Source organism: Vigna unguiculata, chromosome 2 (genome assembly GCF_037176805.1).
Source record: "Vigna unguiculata cultivar grain cowpea cultivar isolate G323 ecotype 2 chromosome 2, ASM3717680v1, whole genome shotgun sequence".
Taxonomy (NCBI): domain Eukaryota; kingdom Viridiplantae; phylum Streptophyta; class Magnoliopsida; order Fabales; family Fabaceae; genus Vigna; species Vigna unguiculata.
The window spans coordinates 3,841,118-3,867,179 of NC_140793.1; the positions used below are offsets into that span (position 1 = coordinate 3,841,118).

General features: G+C 42.5%; 1 pseudogene; it reads left to right on the forward strand.

Moving 5' to 3' along the window:
- The first annotated feature begins 23,002 nt into the window (after window positions 1–23,002).
- Window positions 23,003–25,694, forward strand: LOC114162611 (uncharacterized; annotated as a pseudogene).
- The last annotated feature ends 368 nt before the right edge of the window (window positions 25,695–26,062 follow it).

Below are 26,062 nucleotides of genomic sequence, written 5' to 3' on the forward strand. Positions count from 1 at the left end.
AAAGCCTCTCCAATCGGTGTTCTACCGATTGAAACTCACGGAAGGTGAGGGAAAACGTAGCGGAAGACTCAGATATGGAGATTACGCTCAGGTCTCTCTGGTTTCTCACTGGTTTGGTAAACCCTAAGAGGTAAGAACCTAATCTAGGGTTTAGGGTGAGCTGATGAATGGGGGAGTGATCTTAACCGAATGTATCATTCATCAAAGCTAATCGGTACAAAGCATGGTCTGCACCTTTTATAGATGAAAGGCAACCGTGAGAAAGCAAACGAAAGAAAGGAGGGAAAACGCCATCTAACATGTTCCTAACGACGTGTGGTGGTGAACGGAATAAGCTAAGGGTTGTTAAACGAATCAGATCTTCTATAAAGAAAGGTGTGAGACGCGTGAAAGTGGTGACATTGTTTGAGCTACACGTGAAAAAGCTCACAGTCTGAACCCTAGCGGCGTGCTCCCAACGAGAGAGATGTGGAAAACACGTGAAGGTACCCTACTTCATTGGGTTGTATGCTGGAAGCGTGTGAGTGGATGCAAATTGGGCTTAAGCCCAATGTCGTTGAAACATGAGTCTGAATCATATGTGTGCACCACGCAAATAATTCGCAAGCATCAAATTCTGTATAGTGATTTTGGCTGAAGGAAAACGTGATTTTGCAGCCCCATTAGCACACTCTTTGATAACAAAGTGGGCACATGGAGAAGAATTAGGTCGCAGGACCAATGCCACACTTCAATAATTGCCAACTTGAAAAATAGGCTGTAATTAACAAAATAAACACAATTAAAAACATTTATTTAATTAAAAATAAAAGAAATTTAAAATTAATGACCTAGCCAATGGCCCAAGCTATGAGCCTTAATGGGATCACATCACGATGCATGCCATTAGTTGGTTAGATGCAAGAGAGGTGTTTGGAGCGAATGGGACTAGAGAAATTGGTCCGTGGTGTAAAGTTGGAGGAACGAAAATTAGACTCTTGAATTGTTGGTGGGCTAGAATAAGTAAACGAGAGTGCATGAGAGTATGATTTGTTGGATGTGTAGTTTAAGGTTGATGTGGAAAATGGTAAATAAAAAAAAAAGAGGGTTCTAATGGAAGTACAGGTTCTAGAAACTTAGTTTTTTAAATATGAATAGTTGGATTCTAAGTGTTTATGCAATATTTGGCTGGACATCACTCATGACTAATGTGTGTTAAGTATATTGAGGGCATGTTTTAATATTATTACAAGTCAATAGAATTATGGTGTATGAATTGTAAAACACTGGATTGGTAGGCATTGCCATAAGCTTGACTGAATTCTTATACTATAATAAAGTAATTGGGGAACTAGGGAGCTTGAATAGAGGAATTGGGAAGTTTGAGGTATGCCTTCTTAAATCATAAAGGGGTAGCGAATTACTGTGAACTTCACCTAGATCAATGGAGATATATGTAGATGCTTCGGTGTACATTATATTGTAAGTTAAGTCACTTTGGGGTGCTAAAACCAGTAGAATTTCGCTACTGGTATAGCACCTACTGGCACGGGTGTGTGCGCCATGCAATAGGAGCAGCAGGGAGTGATGCAGACTTGGTTCAGGGGATGTGGTGCCATGGGCAAGTAGGTTCATGGATAGTGGTGATCACGTGATGATATGAGCTGGGAGGTTCATATCCTGTTACTCTCGTGTGATAATACGAGCAAGGTAGGTTCGTATGTTCTATGCTCACACTTGAGAGATGCTGCGTGCGGGGAGGTACGTAGCTGATGGATCACATGTGTTGAACTACGGGCGGGCAGGTCCATAGAGCAGGACTACGAGTGAATTATCGTGTTTCTTCTATGAATCTGTTGTGTGTTATTGATTGTTAGCAATTGATTATTTTTGTCATAATCTGAGCTGTTTAATGTGAATAGCTAAATTATGTGGCATGCACAGGCAATGGCTAATCGGAGACGTAGAAACAATGTTGGGGCTAACGAGATTGCAAATGCAATCCATAGGATGGTGGACGCGATGCAACCTGTTGTAGCGCAACCGAGGATGATAATTCCACCAGTCAGGCCAGTCACGATGGAAGACTTCATGCACCATACGCCAGCGAAATTCACTAGCAAAGCCACCCCAGATGGGGCAGACACATGGCTACGAGAATGCGAGAAGATCTTTTGGGGTGATTGAGTGCACAAAAGCCAAGAAGCTTACATTTGCCACCTTCCCGTTGGTGACCGATGTAGAGTACTGATGGATGGGAATGCAGCAACAAATGCAGACCTGGGAGAAGGAGGTGATATGGACAAATTTCAGGAAGAGGTTCCCAGAGAAGTACTTCCCCAATAGCGCTAAACATGAGCGTGGAGTCGAGTTCCTCACCCTGTAGTAGGGGAATATGACAGTACAAGCATATGTGGAAAGGTTTGAGTATCTAACGAGGTTCTACTCGTAGATAGTCATTGAGGAGTGGCGTTGCAGGAAATTTGAAGGCGGCTTAAAACATGAGCTGAGACGGTTCATTGTGCCTTTGAGAGTCAAGGAATTTCTCGTTTTGGTTAAGTAGGCCAAAACTGTGGTAACCGGCCTACATGCAAAATCATTCAAGTAACCGACCTAGGCTGACCTAAGCCTAACCGGCCTGAACCGGTAACATAAGATGCTAAAAGGAATAACCCGCCTAGGACAACATATGAGCATTGGTAGCACAAGCCGCCAAAGGGAGTAGTCGGTTTATGCTGACCACCTTAAGATACTCAGTGAAACCAAAGCCCCCCCTGATATCCAATGAGCCCCCGATAGTCGAGACTAAGGTAGGCCAAGGCTAGGCCCACTTATGGCCCAAACCAGGGCCCAGCTCATGGAATGGGCAAACATAATTAATAATCTATAAATATACATGGACCCCACAAATTAAAGGTACGCATTCATTACTTCATTAATCACCTAATTTGACTTTTTGAGAGCTTTTGGCTGACTTAAGCTTCGGAGTCCCTTCTGCAGGTAACCCCTCCCGGGTCCAAGCCGATATATGCTAAATGAGAAGAGGCCAACCGATGAGATAACGGACTATATGGGTAAGGTGACACTTGTGCCTAACTGATCTTATTGTTCTCTGCAGGAACAATTGGCGCCCACCGTGGGGCACGAGATAACACTTTACTACCCGTTTTCTCCGAAGATGGTTTCAACCCGCAGCAGAGTAGGAGTCAACAAGCAAGTTGACGCTGGCCCCTCAGGAACCGATAACATCACTCCGGATCTGGCCACCATCCTGGATGGTCAAGCCAAGATGCAGCAGGAACTGGCTAATCTGAAGAAGCGCAGTGCTGATGAGATGGAAGCACTGCGACAGGAAAACTCTCGCCTCAGGCGAAAGATTGAGGCTGATCCCACCCAAAAGGGAAAGACCAAGGAAACATCTAAAGCTACAAAGTCCCCGGTTTTCCAGCCCACAGAAGAAGAGAACGAGTACAATCCTACCCCGCACACCTTCACCACCACCCAACAAACTCTCATCCTCTCAACCCATCCCACCCACTTCCCCTCCACCCTCCCAGGACACGACGCAACCCTCACCCCTGCCGCCACCCTTCCTACCACATGCCCACCACCTTACATGCTACTCATATCCCACCTTACAACCCACACTATCTCCCTACAACCCACATCCCCCCTCACAACTTCACCTCCACCTTTCCCACCATTGTCCACCATCCCCTTCCCTCCCACCCGCTACCATCCCACCAACCCAGACGTCGCCACCCTTTCATCGACTTCATCGCTAACACCCCCTTCCCTGCCCAGTGGGAACCCTTCACACTGGACCGTTACACTGGTGAAACCGACCTAGCCGAACACCTTAAAGTCTACATCACCCGTGTCGCCTAGTACACTTCCCAAGACACAGTTTTCTGCAAAGCCTTTCCCATCACCCTCAAAGGCCCTACTCTCGAATGGTTCACAACACTCCCACTATATTCTATCGACAGCTTCGACACCCTCTCACACATGTTCTCAACTCATTTCGCTGGTAGCCGCCGGCATCAAACTACTATAATCTCTATCCTCGGCAGTCGGCAGAAACAAGGTTAGCCGCTTCGGGCATTTATTGACCGCTTCAGCAAAGCTGCCCTTTGCACCCCACACCTCAACCAAGAAATAATTCTCCAATGCATGGCCCTCACCCTTCAACCCGTCCCCTTCGCCAACAACGTTTACCTTCATCCACTTGCCCTTATGCACGAGCTAAAGTTGCGTGTCGCCGACTACGTTCGCATGGAGGAAATGCAAACCCTTCACACCAAATTCTGCAATGATTATACACCCACCACTGCCAACCCTACCACACAACCCCCCGCCTTGATCTGAGACCACGGGAGCCCCGCCAACCCTGCTTTACTAGATACGCTCCCCTCAATGTCCCCAGATCCTGCCTCCTTGATGAGGCCTTACAAGCCGACCTAATCCCGCCGCCACGCAAGACGACCACCCCCCCAACGCCGACATGATCAAATATTGCCGCTATCACCGCAATCATGGCCACACCACGAAGGATTGCAAAGCACTCCAGGATAATGGCCACTTTCGCCACTTCATTCGCAGAGAGGATCACCCCTCTTGATCCCGTCATCCTCCTCATTCCAACCACAAACATCCTTCCCATGACTCTCGCCATGATAGACGCCCCAACCAACCCACCAACCAGGACCCCAAATCGGCTCCCACTGATGTTACTCCCGCCGATCCTCCCCTACGCGGCACTATCAACACCATCTCTAGTGGTTTTGCTAGTGGAGGATCCACCTCTTCTGCCAGAAAGAAACACCTCCGCCATATCCAATCCATCAACCACATTACCCATTCCAATCACAGACGCTGCATGCCTCCCATCACCTTCATGGACGACGACTTTCACGGCCTAGACCACAAACAAGACGACCCTATGGTCATTACTATCGAAATAAAAAACTACGCAGTTAAAAAAGTCCGAATAGACCAAGGTAGTTCCATTGACATACTCTACTAGGAAACATACCAAAAGCTTCAACTCCCAGACACGGCCATGGTCCCGTATGATGAGCCAATTTATGGCTTTTCTAGAGAACAAGTTTCCACTCGCGGCTACATTGACCTTCACACAGTCTTCCGTGATGGAGCCCAAACCAAGACCATTCCTATTCGCTTCGTCATCGTTGACGCACCCACATCTTACAATGTCCTCCTTGGCCACCCCTTGCTCAACACCCTTGGCGTCGTCGTCTCCACCCCTCATCTGGCTATGAAGTTCCCCTCCGCTTCTGGTGATATCCTTACTATCCATTGCGACAAATGCCTTGCTCGCGAATGCTACATGGCCAGCCTTCGCCCACAACTCCTTATCCAGCAAACCAATCACATTGAAAGGCCACTCGGCTCTGGCATCGCTTTGTCGGGTGACGATCTAGACCCTAGAGTGGGCCGAGATGTTCGCCTCGAACTTTTTGAAGAGACCACCCCCTAGAGCTCCTGAATGGTCACTCCATCAAACTTGGCACCGGATTACACTCTGGAGAGCGTGCCATCATCACACCCGTTCTAGTCGGCAACACAGACCTTTTCGCTTGGTTAGCTGCTGACCTACCTGGAGTGGACCCTCTAGTAGCATCCCACAAGTTATCTATCTACAAAGAAGCACGGTATATCTCCCAGAAAAAAAGCAAACTCGACGAGGAGCGACGCCTAGCGGCTAAGGCTGAGGCTGATAAACTACTAAGCATAGGATTCATTGAAAAATCTCACTACACCACTTGGCTTTCTAATGTAGTCCTGGTGATGAAAGCCAACGGCAAGTGGTGGATGTGTGTCAATTACACTGATTTAAATAAAGCCTGTCCTCGAGACGCCTACCCCCTACCCAACATTGACCGACTTGTCGACGGCGTAGCTAGGAACAAGGTCCTCTACTTTCCTGACGCATACTTCGATTACAATCAAATCCCCATGGTCGCATCGGACATGAACAAAACCGCTTTCATCACTGACGACGCCAATTATTTTTACAAAGTTATGCCTTTTGGCCTCAAGAATGCCTAGGCGACCTACCAACGATTGATGGACAAAGTCTTTAGTCATTTGATGGGCAACTGCGTCGAAGTATATGTCGATGACAACGTTGTCAAGTCTCCGAGCCATCACCAGCAGGCGCAAGACCTCTCGGCAATCTTCTCCATGTTACGACAGTACAACCTTCGCCTCAACCCCAACAAGTGCGTATTCGACGTCGACCGCGACAAATTCCTCGGATTCATGCTAACGCAGCGCGGCATAGAGGCCAACCCCGAAAAGTGCAACGCCATCATCGAAATGCGAAGCCCCACCAACGTCAAAGAAGTCCAATGCCTCATAGGCCGTCTCACGACCATTTCTCGTTTCCTGCCCAAATTAGTCGAACAAACCCAACCATCATTCAACTGCTCAAAAAATCCGCAAAGTTCACGTGGATTGATGATTGTGAACAAATTTTCCAAAAGCTGAAAACGACCCTTACCTCACCACCCATCCTCCACAAACCGGATACTCATCAACCATTGTTGGTTTATATCACAGCTACAGATCACACCGTCAGCGCCGTGCTGGTTCACGATGTAGGCGACACTCAGCATCTTGTTTACTTCGTCAGCAGAACACTACAAGATCCTGAAACCAAATACCAAATGGTGGAAAAGCTGGCCCTATCCTTGGTACACACAGTCCGCCGCCTACGCCCATACTTTAAAAACCACAACATCATCGTCAAAACCGATTACCCCATTCAAAAAATTTTGCAGAAACAAGACCTAGCAGGACGGATGTCGTCCTGGGTCGTGGAGTTGTCCGAGTTTAACATTTGTTATGAACCTCATGGCCCCATTAAAGCTCAATGCCTCCTAGACTTCATCAACGATCTCCAACAAACACCCACAGAGGACTAGTGGACACTTCACGTAGATGGTTCTTCGAATCCGAAAGGTGCAGGTGCTGGCGTCATGTTGGAAGGCCCCAACGATATCCTCATTGAGAAATCCCTTCACTTCGCCTTCAAAACATCCAACAACCAAGCCGAATACGAAGCCATCCTTGCTAGCCTATCCTTGGCCCGCGAGGTTGGCGTCAAATCCTTAACATGCAAAACTGATTCCAAGCTCACTGTGGGCCATCTGAACGATGAGTTCCGGATCAAGGACCCCACCCTTTTACAATAATACCATTTCGTTCGAGTAGTCATCCAATCTGCCTTCGACCAGGTCTGCATCCAACACATTCCTAGAACCGACAACATCAGAGCCGACATCTTATCTAAATTAGCCATCACCAAATTAAAAAGCCGCCACTGATCCCTATTGCGACAGACATTGCCCGCCCCTTCCATCACAAATACTTGCCACAACCTAACCCATTCCCAAACCGACAACTGGACCACTCCTTACATCTAGTATCTACAAACCGGTAACCCACCACCAAATGCTGACAAAACTTGGATAACTAAAGCTACAAGATATACCATGATAGGCGATGATTTATACAAACGCGGATATGGCCAACCACTCCTCAAATGCGTCACTCCAAAACAAGCCCAGTACATCATTCAGGAATTACATGAAGGCATATGTGGCTACCATTCCGGTCCACGCACCATGACTACTAGAATCCTTCGCGCCGGTTACTTCTGGCCGACTATGGAAGCAGATTGCCAAGACTTCGTTAAAAAGTGTAAACCATGCCAAAAGCATGGCAACCTCATTCACCAAAAACAGGAGTAGCTTCATTTTATACTATTCTTGTGGCCCTTCGCTAAATGGGGTATGGACATCCTCGGCCCCTTCTCCCCTGGCAAAGGCCAAGTAAAGTTCTTAATAGTAGTCATCGATTACTTCACCAAGTGGATAGAAGCCAAACCACTAACCACCATCACAGCCCAGCAAGTCCAACAATTTGTTTGGAAGGATATTATATGTCGATATGGTGTCTCATATACCATCATCATCGACAATGGCCGACAATTTACAAATAAGGAACTCGCCAAATTCTACACCGGTTTAGGCATCAAACACATAACCAGCTCTGTCGAACACCCACAGACAAACGGACAGGCCGAGGCGGCAAAGAAGGTTATCCTAGTAGAGCTACGCAAGCGGCTAGGCAGCGCCAAAGGTCGATGGCCCGAAGAACTAGTAGAAGTGCTATGGGCCTAGGGGTGCACCCCTCAATCAGCAACGAACGAGTCTCCATTCAACCTGGTATCAGTGCAGATGCCATGATACCCATTGAAATTGGTGAACCATCTCTACGCCGAGAACTATATGACTCAACCCACAATCATCAAAATATGGCCACACACCTCGACCTCCTACCTGAGCTAAGAGAAAAAGCTCAAATACGCAACTTAGCCGCCAAACAAAGAGCTGTCAGGAAATATAACGGCAACCTATGCCCAAGATCATTTATAAAAGGAGACTTAGTTTGGAGAATGGCCAGCAGTGCAAGAAAGAAGGATGGCAAGTTCTCCGCCAATTGGGACAGTCCATACCGAATACGTGAAGATGTTGGGGGAGGGGCATATCGGCTGGAACAATTGTTTGGGGAAGAAATACCCAATACATGGAACGTGTCCCATCTCAAATTCTAGTTTAGTTAAAGAACATGTATTGTACCATACCAAACATTTGTAACCCTGGGTGTACTCTTTTTCCTCACCTGGTCTTTTTTCCCTAAGGAGGATTTTGGCCGGGGAGGTTTTAACGAGGCACCCCAGATTCAATGAATAATACGAAGGGTTCCCAACTTTATGACCATTCTTTGCTTCACTTCTCGCATTCGTTTAAGTTCCCCACCATTACCACAAGTAAGCGACCAAGGTTGAACACCCTTAACTCGATGTTAATTCATTTAAGTTCCCCACCCTTACCACAAGTAAGCGGCCTGGGTCGAACACCCTCAACTCAATGTTAATTCATTTAACTTCCCCACCCTTACCACAAGTAAGCGGTCTGGGTCGAACACCCATAACTTGATGTTAATTCGTTTAAGTTCCCCACCCTTACCACAAGTAACCGGCCTGGGTCGAACACCCTTAACTTGATGTTATTTCGTTTAAGTTCCCCACCCTTACCACAAGTAATCGTTTTGGGTCGAACACCCTTAACATACAATCGAGTTCACCAAACATAACATACATCACAATTATCAACATTCGACAAACGAGATAGCATACACAAAAGCATTAATCACATCAAACGTAAAAGCAAGGTAATGTACGAAGTGTTACGAACACAATGTACCAATTATTATAGACATAGAATCGATAACCATTTCAAATCATAAAAAATAAAAATCCTATGCCAATTTGCCATCGCCTCTTTCCACGGCAACCTCCACTTCCTTCTCCTCCTCTACAGGCCTCCTTCTCTACTTCCCCCTCTGGATTACTCTCGGCCTCGTCAATAAGCTGCCCATCCACCACATCTTTATTAACATCAAACCTTGAATCAACTGCATTAACATCCTAGTGAAAGAAGGCCGCCTGCCGCAATCCTTTCTAGAACCCGTTGATGTGCTCTCGGATGATACAACCCTCAAGTCATCAAGCTCCCTCTCAACACCCTCATACTTATCCTTCAACTCGTCATAATTCGCCTCCAGATCCGTTATCCTTTTATTGAGTTTACCCTCCGAATCCGAGCAACGAACCTTCCAGGTTCCTAACCTTTTCTTCTCCTCCTCCCAACTCTCCCTTTCCTTCTTCTAGGCGGAACTTTCTTCCGCGGACTTAGCAACTTTCCCCTATAACTCCTCCACCTTTTCCCGACTTCCCTCCTTTACTTCTCGTCGATACAAAGATTCAACGCCTTGCTTCCAAATTCCACCATAGTCTTCACCAGATGATCGGGCTCCATACTTTCGATAGAGTTGATAACTATCTCCGGAAGATTGATGTCGATGTCCTTCCTAACAGACGTTTCCGGTAGTTCAATCAAACCTCGGTCCAAGTAATGCAACCCTGACCTTCTTCAAGTCCTTACCCTTACTAGGTCGAGCCGGTAGTTCAGCCTTCCTTTTAGTGCCGCCATGCACATGCACCTCGACCAGCGACTCCTGTAAGTTTGGAACATCAATGTTCCCAGCTGTTTTTGCCTTCGCGGCCTTCTTCTTCCGCAGTGCTTGGAAAAGCACCAAGTTCTTCTTTCTGGACTGTGCCATATGACCTACAAAAATGCACCAACATCCGGTTAAGTCAACTTAAAAACATAAAAAATGTTTAAGTCATAAACAAATACCTTCAATATCAATAATCAGGTGAACCGAATTATAAACCCTAACTAGGCCCTTAGTGGGCAACTTATCTGAAAACTTCATCAAGACCTCCACCACCTCCTTATCCGCCGCCGACAACTCGTCGGTGCCCATATCCTTGTATCGAGAAGGGGTTCCCGTCCAACTAAACGGGAATTTTGTACTCCCATCTGCATTAAGGAAGTAAGACCTACTGTAACATCCCTAAAACATATTACTTAAATAAATAAATAATTAAATATATAAAAAGAAGCTGGAACGCCACAACTTCATTAATATCTGCCGCAGAAGTAAAACAAAAATTTAATGTTCAACGCGACAAACGTCTAATAAAGATAAATAATTCCCAAAAGCTTTTACAAGTTCCAAATAAAGCTTTAAAGCATAGTAAATCCCTAGCTCTAATTCCCAGCTAGTCCCTCTCTCCATCTCGAGTGTTAACAACATTACCTGTATCACCAACTGCTCCCATGTAAAATTACACAATCATCGCCAAACACACACAAAAAGGGTGAGCTCAAAAATATATATAAAAATCATGAAGAATTAAATGATTGAAAACACCCTATCTTATTATCATGATTACATTTTGGTTACATTCTCAACATGCTCCAAGGCTGTTCAACTACTAACACACAACAAGGTTGGTCCTGCCTCTACGAACCTCCCCGCTCGTAGTCCTACTCTACGGACCTACCCGCCCATAGTCCAACACATGTGATTCACAAGCTACATACCTCCCCGCACGCAACATATCTCAACTGTGAGCACGGAACATACGAACCTACCTCGCTCGTATCCCCACAGGAGAGTAATCGAGTATGAACCTCCTCGCTCATACCATCACATGTTATCCACCATCCATGAACATACCCGCTCATGGCACAACATCTCCTGATCCATGTTTCATCAAAGTATGCCAACAATACACATTGACTGCACTAAACTCGCTTGGGCTAGAAGTCTTAGCTTAAGCGACCAGGTCTGTCTCGCTCAACACAACAACTATCGCCTACGCAGCGAAACACCAGAACACACAAGCATCAAACCTGGGCTCCTCGCCTGAGCCCCTCGAGCACAACTTCACGTTTTCACGAATCCTCGCCTAGGCGAGCAGCTCTCGCTTGGGCGAGATGTGCAAACGCAACCCAAAATCTCCTCTCTACTATTCTCACCTAGGCGAGCCTAGTTAGATCGGGCGAGAATAGAGGACCTATTCTCTGTCACACACGCAGAGAACCAAACCAATTGCCAAAATTTACACTCCATCATGTTAAGTAATTCATCACAATTTACAAGGTCAAAATCACGAATTATACAACAATTTAATCCCCAATCAAGCGAAAATGAACCAAATACATGATCAGTATTACACAACCCCAACATTTACATACACTCTCATAAGGGATTAATTACATTACACCAACACCATCCAATACCCCAACTTACAGCACAATGATCAACAATTTCACATGGCACATTTACACAAATCAGTACATATCACAGAATACACCAAATTTCTACACAAACGTATAAACAAATGGAAAGGAGCTCCCCTAACCTGGAAATCCTTGCTTCTAATGGTTGCTCAGCGTTAGCTTTGTGGTACCCAAAACCTCTTCTTTTTCTCCCAAATTAAAATTGCAGTTTTACTCACAATTCTCAACTCACCTTTTTCCCCCAAGCTCGTGCTCCTTCCCTCTCTTAAAATTTTCAGTCTCCAAAACCCTCCAATTGCTTTATTTTTACCCTTTTATATGTCCCCTAATTGTGACTAATAAAAAGGAAACGAAAATTAGACTTAGGAATGGTTTGATTGCTACTCAAGGCCCATTACATAGTGCCTTTTCAGCCCCTCTTGGCTGCCCTTGTTGCTAGGGTTTTCAATGCCTTTTCATATGCCACCCACAATGATATTTAGCAAAAATAAAGGGATTAATTTCGTTTTAAACAGGATTTGAACACACACTCCTAAAATTCCAAGATCAAAGCATAACCAATTCAACCAAGTCATGTTCGTGTGAATTCCTCAAATTCTATAATTATGTTATCACTAATGTAATCCTACATATTAAAATTAATATAACTCAAAGAACACACAATTAACATACATAGGACTCGAACCTAAGTCCTCTCACACAATCAAAGTACTCTCAACCATTTGAGCTAGTACTTTTCCACGTCACAACAATTAGCATTAAATGCCATAAAGGCTTCTACTACCCACATTTATTAAATAATTATTAATTTAATTATTTAAATTTCCCAGGTCTTACACCTGCCCTCCTCCTTCACCACTACCTTAAAGTGCTTGAAGGACTGTGAGAACGCGTCCAATCTGCTAATACTAGGATGGCTCACCAAGGATAACCAAGTAGTCGACTAACGTGGCCTAGATACAGTGATTAGCACAAGACACAAAAAGCTTGCATGTAGGCCCAACTGTTCAGATGCAACTGCATTGGTGCCACGTTGAGCTCACGAAGTACTCCCATGGTGAAGTAATCCAACAGCAATCTCACATGCAGCTGAGAGAAATGACACATATACATATAAAAGAACTTCTTGGTCTCCCCCTCTTGGCCGTGCATACGCGGTCAATGGCGTTCACCCGCTCCAAGGAAACGATACCCCGGTTCACACCTTTCGCGATGACAGGGGTGCAGTTCAACCAAGAGTTTAGTAGACGCGACCACCGAAACAAAGACGACTAAGTACGAACGTCAGTCGCTATCCATTCGTAACCGGCCTTGGCCGGCCAATTACCTTCCGCCATTTCTTTAGGAGGGTCTTCTGGCACCTCAGTCACCGTCTCCATCGGAATTCTGCCCACCACAGTCGCTGGGCTACTACTCTCCTCCTCAACTTTAGGAGGGTCTTCTCGCACCTCAGTCACCGTCTTCGGAATTCTGAAAAGATGACGGTAGGATCTAGGAACTAGTCGGACAAGTATAACGCACGCAAAGTCTCTAATTATGAAATTCTTGCAAATGAACCAACAAACATAAACCCATCACGAAATCCACATTTATAATGGTAAATCTCAAACAACATAACTTCTTCACGCCAAAAATCACGACCCATACCAATCGACACAGGCACACCAAAAGCCATGGGTATCAGAAACGATGGCGCAAAAATGCCCTTTGATTAGACCTTTGACATCCCTTCTCCTGCTACCAACCTTTTCCCGCCTTTAGCCTTAACAGTGTTCATCACACTTGAAGGCTGGGGGACTGGTGTACCACACCTAACCGATCCCGTTGTCATGTCAACACATATCATCCTTGACCGACATACCTATATCGACAAAGGCTGGGGAACTGGTGTACCACATCGAGCCAATTTAACCAAGTAATAATAATAAACGATAACCATACCTACATGCAAAATCATTCAAGTAACCAGCTTGGGCTAACCTAAGCCTAATCGGCCTGAACCGGTAACATAAGACGCTAAAAGGAATAACCCGCCTAGGACAGCATATGAGCAATGGCAGCACAAGCCGCCAAAGGGAGTAGTCGGTTTATTCCGACCACCTTAAGATACTCAGTGAAACCAAAGCCCCCCCTGATATCCAATGAGCCCCCGATAATCGAGACTAAGGGCCTAGGCCAAGGCCTAGGCCCACCTATGGCCCAAACCAGGGCCCAGCCCATGGAATGGGCAAACATAATTAATAATCTATAAATATACATGGACCCACAAATTAAAGGTACGCATTCATTACTTCATTAATCACCTGATTTGACTTTTTGAGAGCTTTTGGCTGACTTAAGCTTCAGAGTCCCTTCTGTAGGTAACCCCTCCCAGACTCGCGCTTGAGTTCTCGCTCAAGCGGAGATCTTTCGTTTGAGCGAGATGCCATCTCGCTCAGGCAAGAGAGGCTCGCCTAAGCGCGGACGAGTGGGGGTTTGAGGTTTGTGTTGTAGGCGTAGCTCAAGCGAGGAAGCCTTTCTTTTGGGTGAGGGACATGCTCGCCCAGGCGACTAGCAGCTCGCTTAAGTGAGAATCGATGAGCCTCGCAGGGTTCCCTAATGACAGTCTCGCCTAAGCGAGACCCTGTGGCTTGAGCGAGACTGGCACAGGATTTCTTTATGCAACTGTACCTTTTATGTTTTTGGGGCCTTAATTGTATGTTTGGCTTGTTATGCTTTATCTTGGGTATGAACTGTATGAATTGAGTGACCCTGTATGAATGAGATGGAAATTATGATTCATGAGTTTTGGCATGATGTGAGCATGATGTTTGTATGGGATTGGTTCACAAAATTTAACATGATGAGTTGGTTATGGAGTAGATATGAAATATGGAGGTATTCATGGAAAATGAATGATGTTCCTTGGCATGGTATTGGCATGATGTACGATTCTATTTTCATGGCTTTGGGAAGGATGAGTTGTGGTTGACTAAATATGAAATACGAATAAGGGATGATTACGAAGATTGATATGATATTGACATGTGTGATGAATATTTCATGATTGATTGAATATGTATAGTATGTGGTCAGTACGTAAATCCTTGGGATCTCTAGGTGAGATTCCATGGTAGTGCTTCAGTGGTCAGGACGTAATTCCATGCCCCCTGTTAGTGGGTGTCCATGGTGGTGCCCAATCTATATAATTTGGTAAGGATTTAAGGTGAGGATTGCATCCTAACACTCTAAGGAGTCAGTTAGTCTCACTTAGAGCAGACTGACTCTTGTGGTGAGAGTAGCAAGAGGCCTGAAATTCATTAAGGGCTAACCTTGTGTGTGAGGGAATTGATTCATTACAACATTTGTAACACTTGTAACACATAGCTCCGGGGTGAGCAGCTCGGGGGTGAGCAGAGGTATCCACCACAAGTGCGAGCATCCGCTCAATCCGACCAGATTATATGTATCCGGATGAGTCGAGTCGAGTCTTAGTGTATTGATTTGAGGAGTCATAACATGATTAGAAGAGGGTTATAAAAGTCGTCTTAGCATACATTCAAATATGACTAAGATGTATAAGGATCTGAAAACTGATGTCGCTGACTTTGTGGCATCATGCTAGGTGTGTCAAAAGGCAAAGATTGAACACCAGAGACCAGGTGGTACATTATAGCCACTAGATATCCCTCAATGCAAATGGGATAGCATCGCCATGGACTTCGTGACGCATCTGCCAAGATCTACTAAAGGGCATGATTCAATTTGGGTGATCATGGACAGATTGACTAAGTGTGCCCATTTTCTAGAGATTAATCAGAAGCTACCAATGGACAAGTTGGCTGAATTGTACATTCGAGAAGTAGTCAGATTGCATGGGGTACCAGCTAGCATCGTATCTGATAGAGACCCGAGAATTACTTCTCACTTTTGGTAGTCTCTATAGGCAGTGTTGGGGACTCGGTTGCGGATGAGTTCCGCATACCATCCTCAGATTGATGGGCAATTTGAGAGGACGATCCAGTCATTGAAGGATTTACTACGAGCTTGTGTGTTGGACCATATGGGAAGTTGTAACATCCCTAACGAATATTACTAATATTTAATAAATAAAATCCAATTTAAAATAAAGAATGCAGTTAATGAAAACCATTTCCCAAAAACACGGGAAATTTAAAACTTTTATACATAAAGCCATAAGACCAGGAGTCCATGATTCATACAACTGGAATAAATGTCAACGGCTCCTGCCGGGTTTACATATTATTCTCAAAAAAAGCAAAATAGTAAACATATATATATATATATATATATATATGTGTGTGTGTGTGTGTATCTACAAAACATCCCATGCTAGCCCTTGCTCCGAGTCTAAGCATCTCCTGGCCCACCTGTCACATCATCTGCTCCCGGATAACAAGTTATCCGATCATCGCCACACACACACAGAAAGGGTGAGCTATGCATAGTTTATAAATAAAACATGAATATAAATATATTTCCCAACCCAAAATAACATGATTAACTTCATAATTTCCAAATCACCCAAACATTGACCTCATAGTCCGCCATGAGTCATATGCATGAACTAGGCCTTGGGACTTCCCTGTGCTCCAACGAAACTAACTCATTCGTGGTCCAACCCTATGAGCCTATCCCGCTCATAGTCTTGCCCTACAGACTCCTCGCTTGTAGTATAAACATCCAAGTCTCATACTTGGACCCTGGCACGCACGCAATCACCATACTATGGACTCCTCGCCTAATAGTAGCCGACGGGAAGATCATAGTTCCTTGCCCATCGTACGCCCGACACATGCAATCACCATACTAAGGACTCCTCGCCCAATAGTAGCCGACGGGAACTCAACCAGTTTCATGCCCATCATGTGTCCAACCACCGAGCAAATCCCAGACCCCTAATGGACTTAGTCCTTTAAGCCCACACACCACAACACATGCATATACAATCTAACCATGGTATAACAACCAAACACACTCACAAGCACATAGAAGCATAGTAAATCGCATAAACTCGCTTAGGCTAGGGACCCCTCGCCCAAGCTAGACCCTCAATCTCGCTTAGGCTAGTCCACCTCGCCTGAGCGAGTTTAACTCAGCAACCAAAACACGCCATCTCGCTTAGGCAAGATCCTCTCGCCTGGGCGAGTCACACGTTCGCCCAAACATCCATTCCCATCTCGCCTGGGCTAAAATACAAGCAAAATACCACACATGACCAAGACATCTCGCTCAAGCGAGGTCATCTCGCCTGAGCGAGACCAACCTTGCTCAACACACTAAACTCCTCGCCTGAATGAGAAGTTGCGCTCAACATGAGCACCCTTCCTTGCGATCTCGCTTAGGCGATCCACTATCGCTTAAGCGAGAGTGTTTGTCGCTCAAACCCGAAACCATTCGCCTAGGCGAGAAACGCACCATCAGACCAAAAACGAGGTTTTGCAACTCTCATTTAGACGAGATGACCTCGCTTGGGCGAGGCTTGCAGAGTTTCCCTCTGTTTACGCACACAAGCCATCCAGAATTATACCCAACCACATTCCAATTCATGCCCAAACAATAGAGAATCATACACTAAATCATGTGCACATAGTACATACCAAAAATAATCCCAATAACCCAATTCAAAACACAATTCACACTTACATTAACCAAAACCCTCATTTTTGACATCCAAAATACGCAATGCATATATAACCCTCATATTTGATTATACAGGCACGAATTTTACCACCATCATATTCCAATCGAGACAACAATAACACAGAACCACAATTCAAATCTTAAAATTTCACATACTTAAAAATACAGCTCCCCTAACTTGGACTTCTTGATTCAATTTGGGAAAAAGAAATTGGTCCTTTGTTGCCCACTCCTTTGTTCCAAAACCCTCTCAATTCAGCCTCCAACTCTCTTCCCTCAACCTCAGAACTCGTGCTCCTCTCAAAAGCCAATTCACAACACTGCCAAAACCCTTCTTTACCTTTAAAATGGCCTTTTATAGGTGTCTTAATTAAGGGTTTTAAAAATAATACGAGTTTAGGCTTTTAATTCCCCTTCAAGTTTACTTAATTGGTAATTTCTCAACCCCCTTGGCTGCCCCATCCTGCTAGGCTTTTCTCTACCCCTTCACATTCATACCACAACTATTAGTTAGCAAAAATAAAGCTTATTCTTTGCCCACCAAGGTTTAAACCCGTGACCTTCCACTCATAAGGCCAAAGCACAACCACTATGCCAATTCACATTTGGTTATACTCACAGATTAACAATAGCTTACAATACCAATCACATACTTATACATATCCTTAAAACAAAATCAATAACAAAACAATCACACAGAATTGGCATACTTAGGACTCGAACCCAAGTCCTTTCACACAATAAAGTACTCTCAACCATTTGAGCTAGTACTCTTCCACATCACATTAAACAACAATTAATACCATAAAAGCGTCTTCTACCCGCATTTATTAATTAATTAATTATTTAATTAATTAATTTTCTCGGGTCTTACAGAAGTTGGAGTGAAATGCTTCCATTGGTGGAATTCACGTACAACAATAACTATCACTCTAGTATTGGTATGGCACTGTATGAGGCCTTGTATGGGCGGCGATGTTGGACACCGCTGTGTTGGAATAAAGATGATGAGTCGTTGGTGTTGGGTCTAGAGCTTTTACAGTAGACATTGGATAAAGTCAAAACCATCTAGGATCGCATGAAAGAATCGCCGAGCAGACAGAAGTCCTATGCAGATAAGAGGAGATGGCCTTTGGAATTTGATGCAGGGGATCATGTGTTCCTTAGAGTCACGCCGACTGCTGGCATTGGAAGGGCTATCAAATCAAGGAAGTTGACTTGAGATTTGTTGGGCCATATCAGATCTTGAGAAGGATTGACACCGCAACGTGTGAGATCACCCTACCACCGCACTTGGCAAACTTGTACATTATATTTCATATTTCCTAATTGAGGAAGTACGTAGCAGATCTCTCACATGTGCTGGAGTCTGATGACATACAGATTAGGGAGGACTTGATAGTGAACACAAGACCTATCATAATACTAGACTCTTAAGTGAAGAAGCTACGAGGGAAGGAGATCAGAACAGTGAAAGTGCTTTGGGATGAGGCCACTTAGCAGATGACTTTTGAGATGGAGGATCATATGAGGCAATCCTAATAGCACTTATTTCCTAGTAAGTCTGATTTTTTAGGACAAAAACCTTTTAAGGTGGGGAAATGTAAGAATCGATAAATTTAAATAATTAAATAAATAATTATTTAATAAATGCGGGTAGTAGGAGCCTTTAAGGCATTTAATGCGGAGTGTTATGACGTGGAAAAGTACTAGCTCAAATGGTTGAGAGTACTTTATTGTGTGAGAGGACTTAGGTTCGAGTCCTATGTTTGCCAATTGTATGATATTTTAATATGCATATTATTTTGAGGTTATGTTTGAACATGAGTAGTGATAATGTAATCCTAAAATTATAGGACTTATCATGAAACATGTATTGGTTGATTTGGTTGAGCATTGACTTTGTAATTGAATGGTTGTGTTTTCAAACCTTGCTAAGAACAAATTTAACTTTATTTTTGCCAAAATTTCTTTTGGCATGGAGATGAAAAGGTAGAATAACTCTAGCTACCATGGGGGCAACCAAAGGAGCTGTAAAACAACCATAATGGGCTTTGAATAGCCACTAAAACAACCATAAGTCTAAAATTCGTTTTGGGACCATTAACCCTCATTAAGGCGTAATTAAAAGGTAGTAATTTAGAGAGAATAGGGAAATTTTGGGACTGTAGTTCATGAATGCTGGTGGGGGAGGTTTTTCAGAGAAGGCAGAGCTGTTTTTGGAAGAGGGAGAGTTGAGTTCTTGAGAAGTAGCAAAGGGAGGCTCTTGGACATTATAAAACAAAGGTTAGGAGACCAATTGGAGCGAAGATTTCCAGGTAAGGGGAGCTGTTTATTATTGTTTTGATTCATGTATGATGAATTACGTGTTTTACGTTGTTTTCGTAAGTTTCTGGGTTTCTGCCCAGAAACCGTCTGATAGGCACGAGTATGTCGCCAGGCGACACATCTCTCACTACAAGAAATATCATATTTAGCGATAGATTAATACCGATGGATATATATCCGTCGGTAATTGCCATTTACCGACGGACACCCATGATTAACATTACCGACGGATTAATCCATCGGTAATGATTGTATGGAATTTTGAAACCCAGTTTCCGACGGATTCATCCGTCGGTAATGTCTATGTGAAATTAGCCCCGACGGAGTCGCGTACTTACCGACGAATTATATCCTTCGGTAAAGTTCGTGGTATTATGAAATCGCACCTCACCTTCTTTTTCCCCAAATTCAGAACCTTCCCCTTTGCCTCTCTCACAAAAATCACCACGTCGCTGCCTCTCTCACAGAAATCACCTCGCCGGTGTCGTCGCCTCACCGTTGCCGTTGTCTCTCCGCTGCCACCGTGGCTCGAAGTTCCACCGTCGCCTCTCTCCCCCAAATTCACCACGCCAATTGCGCTGCCGCTGCTTACCGACGTCGCCATTGCGCTGATGTCACCTCGTCGCTGCCGTCGCCTCTCCGCTGCCATCGTGGGTCTGAGTTCCACGTTTGAAGCTCGAGTGCGTTCCACGTCGGAGCGGCTCTGTCTTCTCGCCAGCCACCGCGTTCGTCGACCGTATCCTTGGTTTTGGTGAGTTTAATTGATTCTTCTTCTTGCCATTGTTATGCTGCTAGGTTTTCTCATTGGTTTTTGATTGGTAAGGAATTGTATTCTGGATTGCCGGTGCCCTCACTCTCGCTGGCCAGCCACTGCATTGTTCCACAGAGCGCTGATTTTGGTCCCAAAGCACTGATCTTGTGGTGTGTTTGCGAGATAGGAGCCATTGTAAGGTGTGTTTGTCGATTAGTTCTGTTTTTGGTTTAATTATTGTTGATTGATGCTTAGTCCAAATTGAGATTGGTTGAATTGTTATATGCATTTGGATTGGTTCTGTTTTTGTTTTGATTGCTAATTGATGCTTAGTCTAAATTGAAATTGTCTGAATTGTTATTGGTTCTATTTTTGGTTTCATTTCAACAATCTATACCACCTCATTTATTTTGATAATAGCAGTGTAATTCTAAATGAAAAGCTTGTACCTGTAATGGGATTTGATTGGTAATTCTGTTAAACTCTTATACTGCATTGTGATGCCTCCATGAATAGATATCATGAATTTGATGATGGTATTTTGGTGTAGACACATTAACTTTTCACAATTTTGGTTAGGAATAGATATCATGAATAGATAACCCAAACTTTTGCATTGTTTCATTAACCCATATCCTTTTTACATTACTGTAATGTAACCCAAATTTTTGCTTAAAATTTCCCATATATTGATCTTGAGACTTCTTTTTTCTTTGGGTCAATTGAATATGAAAAAGTGAACTCATGGTCAACATACCAAATTTTCAGCCAATTTAGTGCATCTTTTGCCATTCTTTTTGTAAGTTTTTTTGCCCTTCGTTCACTATTTCTGCATCAAAAAATGCCACACAAGTTAATCACTCTAATTCAATGAAAAAAAAAACATAAACGAAGTTTTTTAAGTAGACTAGTTATGCATAAACTAAGTCACACAAGTTTGGGTCTCCACACATCAATTTTCGTGCAGCATGTTATTCCAGTCTTTTACATCAGTTTTCATCATTCATTTACTAATTAGAAGGTGTTTGTTCCATTGCTTCATATTTCCTTTGCTGATTTGGGATTTCTTAGTTCATTTTCACCATTTCTAGTTCATTTTTTGGGTTTTTACAAGGCAAATTCGAATTAGCTTTTTAATTCTGAGTTCTCATATGTTCTCAGCCTTTCTTTTGGTAATTGGAAGTTTTCCAAGTAGTTCTATAAGAGATATGTGCACTAGTTTACTTAATTTCTAATTTTTTCGAGTTTTAGCATAGTTTAGTGGTAGTTTTAGGTCTTTGGTAGCTAGATTTTGAGTTGTAGTAAGTTTTAGCAGTTTGAGCTGTTTTCTATTCATATTTTGCCATTAGAAACATGTTAGGATAGTTAGATTAGAATTCCATAAGTTAGCTTAGTACATGCATACACAAAAAGGTCAATTTTGTAGACTAGTCTTGGTTTTAGGTAGTGATTTTTGGTAAATCATTTAGGAGATAGTTTGTGACTTAGGATTAAGTTTTCTTACGTCATTTTAACCTTGTCTAGGTACTTTAGTGGTAGTTCTACCCATGCTTTAGCATAAACTTAGTTTTAGCCTACTTTTAGGGTGTCTTTAGAGGTTTTAGGTAACGAAATTTTGAGTTTTAGGTAGGATTTCAATTTTGAGTTGTTCCTTAGGATCCCTTAGTCATTTTAACTTTGTTGAGTAGGTGCTTGGTCCTGTTTATACCAATTTCGCATCATAGATTTCAGATTAGAGGAAACAGGCAAAAAGTCAACTTTTGGTCAACTTTTAAGCTTTTCAGCCAAGTTACAACATTCTTTCTTTGTTTTTGTTATTTTTTCTGTCCTTGGTTTACTTTTCCTGCATAAAAATAGGCCACACAATTTAGTCACACTAATTCAATTAAAAAATAATGAAGTTATTTGCAAATTGTATAACAGATTCAACCAACCATTGCTTATGCTTGTTTATTTGGGTAGATGTTATATTTGTTTTGATATATTCATTTGCATGAAGACTAATATTTATTTATGCAATATGATAGGGGAGGAAAGGGTGAGGGTGGATCTGGAGGTAAATCACAGTAGCAAGGAAGGATTTCCCTAAAAGGTTGCCTAGTACCTTTTTTGAGGTATAATTTATTTTCACCTGATGTGATTCTTGCTAAGTATTATCATGCTGCTGATTTAAGTACTCAATGAACTATATTAATGTAGTCAATGAAAATGTAAAGTAAGTGTCTAACAAAGTTTTAAATGGTAAAATGTTCCTTAAAATAAACTCAATTACTCAAATAAACAAAGAAATCAAAATTTGACTGTAAAACTTAAAAATAGACTACAAAAGACAAGAACAAAGAGAATTTTAGCTAAATTGGTCTGCATAGTCATGGGACTTGCATTCCAATTAGGACATTGTATCTTGGTTAGTATTTGGATATCTTACTTAATCAGTGAGATATATCCCGACAATGTCATGATCTTAAGCAATACATGGAGACATATATGTCTCTACTTTATTTCAATTCTCCCCATTAAAATCTAATTTAAACCATTTATTGTGGTATAGAACATGGGTGAACCTCCTTTGAATCGTGCATGGATGTATGATCGTTGTTATAGTGGTAGAAGGGGATTGAAGGAGTCTTTTGTCTTAGGCGTTTAAGAGTTTGTTCGAGTAGCAAGACAGTCTAGATATTTTGAACTTGAAGGTGGGATTAGATGCCCTTGTATTAAGTGTGACTGTACAAGGATTTTGACAGATGAGATTGTAAAAGTTCACCTTCATAAAAAAGGGTTCATACCAAATTACTGGATTTGGACATTACATGGTGAAGATATGCCAATTGTTGATTTAAATGAAGGTGATAATTTTCTCCCTAAACAGGGTGTACATACTGCTGAAATGGAGCAATTATGCGACATGGAAGAGATGGTCAATAACGCTTTATGTCAATTTCAATCAAACCAACAACCCAACAACACTAACTTAGAAGAGTGTCCTAATGAATCCACACAAAGGTTTTATAATTTGTAGGCAGAGGCAAATCAACCTTTATTTGAAGGGGCAAAAGACTCTAAATTGTCAGTATGTGTTAGACTTCTATCTTATAAGTCTAATTGGAATATTCCCAACCAATGCTTAGAGGCTTTCACCAAACTTTTGTTAGATCTCACACCACCAAATATGAGCTTGCCAAAGAGTTTTTATGACGCTAAGAGGTTAGTATCAAAGTTGGGATTGGAGGCTAAGAAGATTGATTGTTGTGTGAGTGGTTGTATGCTCTTTTATGACAATGATAGTGGAAAAAGAGATGCAGCATTGCTTGAATGTAAATTTTGTCACAAACTAAGATATCATCCACTTCATCAGGGATCAAGGCGCAAAAAACCAATTGCAGTTAAGTCAATGTTCTATTTGCCTATAATCCCAAGATTACAAAGAATGTTTGCTTCTATGCAAACCGCGCCACATATGACTTGGCATCATGAAAACCAAAGCCAAGGCATGTTACGCCACCCATCTGATGGTGAAGCTTGGAAGCACTTTGATCGTAAACATCCTACCTTTGCGTCTGATCCACGCAATGTGCGACTTGGTCTATGTTCAGATGGATTTAACCCTTTCATTCAGGCTTCATCTTCACCATATTCTTGTTGGCCCGTGATTGTTACTCCATACAATCTTCCTCCTGAAATGTGCATGTCAAAGCCTTATATGTTTTTGAGTTGTCTTATACCAGGGCCATCCAATTCAAAGGCCTCTATTGATGTTTACTTTGAGCCTTTAATTGATGATTTGAAGAAGTTGTGGGTTGGTATCTTGACCTATGATGTTTCAAGGAAACAAAATTTTATGATGAGAGCATGTTTGATGTGGACTATTAATGACTTCCCTGCTTATGGGATGTTATCTGGTTGGGGCACACATGGTAGATTAGCTTGTCCGCATTGCATGAAGCACAATAAGTCATTCACGTTAAATTATGGTCACAAAAGTTGTTGGTTTAACTCACATCGTAGGTTCTTACCTAATGACCATCCTTTTAGGAGAAATATTAAAGCCTTTCGAAAAGGGCAAGTTGAAACAGATGGGCCACCTCTTAGGTTGACACCATTACAAGTTTGGAGAAGAGTGAAACATTTTCCAAAAGTCACTGAAAACGGTGTAACACGGAGAGATGGATATGGAGAGTGGCATAATTGGACAAAAAGAAGCATTTTTTGGGATCTTCCATATTGGAAAGATAATTTGTAAGACATAATCTTGATGTAATGCACATAGAAAAAAATTTCTTTGAGAACATATTCAATACTATTATGAATGTGACGGGAAAGACAAAAGACAATGAGAAGGCAAGAAAGGATTTAGGATTGTATTGCAACCGCGAAAAGACTTGGAGTTGAAGGTTCAAGATAATGGGAAAATATTAAAGCCTAAAGCGAATTACACTTTAACTCCAGATAAAGCTAAATCAGTTTGTCGGTGGATAAAGGAACTTAAGATGCCAGATGGTTATAGTTCCAACTTGGCTAGATGTGCTGATGTTGAAAAGGGAAGAATCCATGGAATGAAAAGTCATGATTGCCATGTATTCATGGAGTCATTACTTCCTATTGCATTTAGTGCTTTGCTCATTCATGTTTTAAATCCTCTTACTGAAATTAGCCACTTTTTCAAAGATTTGTGCTCTACAACATTAAAAGAGGAATCCCTAAGAAGAATGGAGGAAAATATTCCAATTATTCTCTGCAAATTAGAGAGAATATTCCCTCCTAAATTATTTGATTCCATGGAACATCTCCCTATTCATCTCCCCCAAGAAGCATTGTTGGGTGGACCAGTGCAATACAGATGGATGTATCCTTTTGAAAGGTACTAAAGGACCCTATTCATATTTATAATTAATTTTGTCATCAATTTTTTTCATCATGATGTATTCTTTTATTTGTATAGATTCATGGGTGATTCAAAACGATCAATAAAAAATAAAGCAAGAGTTGAAGGTTCTATTTGTGCATCTTATTTACACCGTGAGACAACATACTTTTGTTCTCATTACTTCAACAACTTCATGTTGTCACCACACAATTGGAGGAATGAAGTTGAAGGTCAAAGAGATGTGTCAACGTTGTCTGTTTTTCAGCAACAAGGTCGACATGCAGGGAGAGAATCCATTGATTGGCTAACTGATGCCGAGTTCAAATCTGCTCATGTTCATGTGTTAATCAATTGCACTGAAGTCAAACCATATCTTGAGTAAGTTATATCCTCCTTTGTTAACAAATTTGTGGTCAATTATATGTAAGCCTATAATTAATTTACCATTGCAATCTATTTTCACCAGCTCATTCCTTACGGGCTAGCAAATACCTGAGAGCAGTGCTTCTGCTCGTATTCATTCAGAGTTTCCTGAATGGATCCAATATCAAGTATGTATTGTACCATTAATTATGCAACAAATGGATTTTAATGTATCATAATTTTACATCTATCTTTCTATACTTGTAGGTTTATAACGAGCCATTAAGTGTTAGAAACCAAGACCTAAGGGATTTGTCAAATTGGCCAATGAAATGTGTCAAAGAATGGCACACATACTTCGTGAATGGGTACAAGTTCCATACTAAC